The sequence below is a fragment of the Corvus brachyrhynchos genome, unplaced genomic scaffold (assembly GCF_000691975.1).
Source record: "Corvus brachyrhynchos isolate BGI_N302 unplaced genomic scaffold, ASM69197v1 scaffold305, whole genome shotgun sequence".
Taxonomy (NCBI): Eukaryota; Metazoa; Chordata; class Aves; order Passeriformes; family Corvidae; genus Corvus; species Corvus brachyrhynchos.
In genome coordinates, this window is record NW_008239284.1 from 386,144 (window position 1) to 389,942 (window position 3,799).

Below are 3,799 nucleotides of genomic sequence, written 5' to 3' on the forward strand. Positions count from 1 at the left end.
CCCCCGCCATCCGCGCTCCTCCCCCACAGCCCTTCCCCGCCTTCCATGAAACCCTCCTTAACTCGGCAGCCACGCTCAGTGAGCTCTTGCAAGACTGCCCCAGAAGGCTCCTAGAGTGCTGTGACAGCCATCACCCCCCCTGGGGACACTGGGGGCAGAGCCTCTGGCCTTTACCCTGCCCTGGGAGAGCTGCAGTGGCACAGCTGCTGTGTCACTGCACAGAAATGACGCTTCACCGAGTGCTATGGAGCTGCCAGGGACAGCCCCGTCCCCAGCCGTGGCCAGGGGACACCTTATCCCTCTGGGAGTCTGTGGGGCCAGAAGTGCAGTGTGAAAGGCTCCAACCTCCTTTCCAATCCGAAAGAGCTTCCAGCACCATCCTCCTCTGTGCGAGTTCCTCAGGCTGTGCATGTGCTGAGTGAAGAACATTTGCCCTCCTTCGTTTTAACTTTTTTGCCCAATGATTCCCTCCCTCTCCTGTCTGAACCAGAGGGACCAAGCAATGTTGCTGGTACCCCACAGATCAGCCCCACCTTGATTGGAACCTCTCCAGCTCTCCCTGTGTCAAACCACAGCCTCTTTATCTGGAGAACACCCAGAGCAGCAGCCTGGGGTGGGAGTCGGGTGCTTGGCCCTGGGCCCCCATTGCTGTTCCAGACACATCAGGGCAGCTAAAGCAGCCAGGACACATCCCAGAGCTCCTGCAGACCTGATCAGGAGATGGAAGTTGGGTAGAACCACCCAGGCCATCTCTGCAGGCACTGGGGGCCAATGTTTATGTGCTAAGGCCCAGCATTGGGGCCACCAGCCTGGGCCACTGGAAATCCTCAAGCCTGGAAGCTGCAGGAGAGGCAGCTGATGGGGTTTTGGATCCTACAAAGGGTGTTCCCCTCACACACAGGGAGGGATACCTGAGCTCTCAGCCCTCCCTGCAGGATGTTTGGTCTCCGTGCCATCACCCCAGCCCTCCCCCCTGGACATGGAAGTGCAGAGCATTTTCCTGTCTGCAGAGGTGGCCTCTTGCCAGGCTCTCGGTGCAAGGATTTGTTACTCTGCTCCCCCAAGGACTCAGCAGTGGTAATTTTCCTGCCCTGATCTTATTTCCCACCTGGTATTTGGCATTTCTCTGCACAGCTTCCTCCTCAGCTGGGGATGAAGGTCAGCCAAGACAGCAGGAGCTGAGAGAGACGGAACAGAAACATCTCAGGGTGAGACGGTCTGGCACAAGGGCACGCTCAGCACCAGCATCCCACAGGAAATACACATTGTCCTTGTCCTCAGGGCCGTGGGTCACCCTACCCCAGCCAGGAGGGGGCTCTGGGCAGGATGACCACCAGGACTGACACAGGAACCTCCAGGCAAGGGCTCAGGCAGCCAAAATCAGAGCCCCAAGGCAGGGGACGAGTCAGGCCTCCCCCACTTCCACACAGCCCCCTGAGAGGCTCCAGACAGGGGACATTGGAACCAGGACTGGAGGAAAAAAGGGTTCTGGAGTAGCACTGGAGCACCTGAGTCACCATCCCAGCTCTCTGATGGGAAACAGCTGCTCGTCCAGGGATGAGTGGCCACAGGATTTGTGCCAGAGGCGGAGGTTTCATCCCTTGGGCTCGGCCCTCTCGCACCTCCAGCCACTTTCCTGAAAGTTGGTGTCCCTTTGGGAGGAAAACAAGAAGAACCTCACCTCTTTCTGGAGCCAGCCTGGCAGCTTTGAGTCCGGCAGGGTGATTCCTGTGGGTTTTACTGGGAGGGTGGTTTTAGGGTGGGCTGGAAGCTGAGCAGCAGCGTGGTGGTGCTGGGACCTGCGGCTCCAGCGCAGCCCAGGGACAGCAGCTCTTTGTCTGCCCCAATCAAAGGATGTTTACCCAGCCTGGGGGTGATCACTTGATTGGAAATCACATCCCCAGAGCCCCAGTCATGCTCATCTGCCTGCCAGCCCTCCCCACCTCCTCCAGAGCCCTGACCACATCTGAGGCTCCCAGAACAGCACAGGACTGAGCAGATGCCAGCAGATAACAAGTCAGGCCCTGCTTGAATCCTTGGTGCTCTCTCCTGTTCCTCCAGCCACAGGGGCAGGACCAGCTCTCCCTGGAGTTTTCACACAGACATCGTGAGGAAGGAGAACTGTCACTGACCCAAACAGCTCATGGCAGGAGCAGCTTCACCAGCACGTGGAAAATGCCCAGAGAAGTTGGATGACACAGCTGGGGACTCCCCTGAGAGCTGGTCCTGAGCCTCACCAGGGAGTCTGGAGTCTGCCTGTTTCTCAAGCCCATGTCAAGTCAGACATGACCATGATCCCCCACAGCCCAAAAAACCACATTTTTGGCATGTAAATAAATGAAAACCCTGATTTTATCATCCTGCCTGGCTGCCTTGCTGGTTCCAAGGTGCATTCTTTCCCAGGAAACACCCAGGAAGGCAGCTCTGGACACCAGCACTGGGCTGAGGAGGAGGCTGGGTGCTGCAGAAAGTTGTCACTGCTGCAGACATTTGAGCGTCCCTCCAACTGCAGCAGTCAGCTGTCAGAGCAATCACAAGGAGCTGGAAAGTTCCTGTAGCAGGGTGAATGGAGCTGTTATCACACAGTTAAGGACTGATGAGAAGACTTTGGTTTGCACTTTAACAGCCCCTCTCATCTGCAGAGCTCAGAACACTTGAAAATGTTTATAAATAAGCCCCACATCTCTTCAGAGGAGACTTTATTCCCCTTTTAGTGCTGGCCAAGTGCACGGGGAAGAGCTGAGTAGCTCAGCAGAGATCTGAGTTTGATGCTGGGAGCAGAGACCCCCCCTCCTGCTGCTCTGGCTCCTGTGGCAAAGAGCCAAATCCTCACGACATCTTGATGCCAGACCCAGGGCTGATAAAAAGGGCGTCTCCAGACAAGGTCCCAGCACTGGTGTTCCTCACCCCTAAACCCTTTTATCAGATGTCTTCATCTCGTGTTGCTGCCTGAGCCATTCCCAATGAGCAAACCTCCCTCGTGAGGCGCAGGAAAGGAACCCACATCCCAAAACCTCCAGCTAACCCAGGCAAGCCAGCACAGACACAGAGATTTCACCTGCCCCGAGCATGGCTGCTCTCTGGTTTCCCAAAACCCCGTCTGCTTCAACAGAAGTGTCCCAAAAACCTCTTTAGCTGTCCCAGTGTTTAGGACATGTGCTGATGACACCTCGCTGGGGGTTTGATCCCTGTGTGGGCCATTTGCTCAAGAGTCAGACTCGCTGATCCTTGTGGGTCCCTTCCAGCTCAGGATAATGAAGTGTGGGAGCAGAGCAGCCCCCGTGGGTGGCAGTGGGGCAGGAGGTCCTGGCCTCCATCAGCCCTCTCCTGGCCACTGTCCCTGTGCCACCCACAGCACCCACCCAGCCTCCTCTGGCTCCTCTTCCTGCAGAGCCCAAACCTCCCCAGATCCCATCTGGGCACATCCCCCCAAACCTCCGAGCCCAATCCCTTGGGATGGATGGGATCCGACCCACAGGCTCTGTCCTCTCGCAGCTGCCCAGGGAGGAACAGACCCCTGGACAGTGAGGAAACTCAGCCTCCTGTCCCGGGAGCCTTTCCTGCCCTTCCCAGAATGGCCGCGTTGTTCTGCAGCCCCTTGTCTGCCCAGCCCTCATTAACTCCTTTTCTGCAGCCTCGTTAGTGCGGGGGATCAATGGGGCGATTGTTCCCCCGCGCCCTCAGTGAAGGGGGATTTTGTTTATTAAAAAGTCATGCTGCTGCTGAGGAGCTCCTCGGAGCCAAAAATAACTGAGGCCGCGATTGTTTCCTCGCTGCTCCCTTATCTGCTCCGCAGGAC

General features: G+C 57.1%; 1 long non-coding RNA gene across 3 annotated transcripts in view; it reads right to left on the reverse strand.

The window, feature by feature from the left end:
- Window positions 1-1,824, reverse strand: part of LOC108448183 — a 20,791-nt gene extending 18,967 nt beyond the window's left edge. For all 3 annotated transcript variants that reach the window (XR_001863978.1, XR_001863977.1, XR_001863979.1), the window contains exons 1-2: window positions 1,682-1,824; window positions 1,109-1,178 (exon numbers count right to left, since the gene is read on the reverse strand). This is a non-coding gene — a long non-coding RNA (uncharacterized LOC108448183). The remainder of the gene's footprint in view (window positions 1-1,108; window positions 1,179-1,681) is intronic.
- Window positions 1,825-3,799: the final 1,975 nt, after the last annotated feature.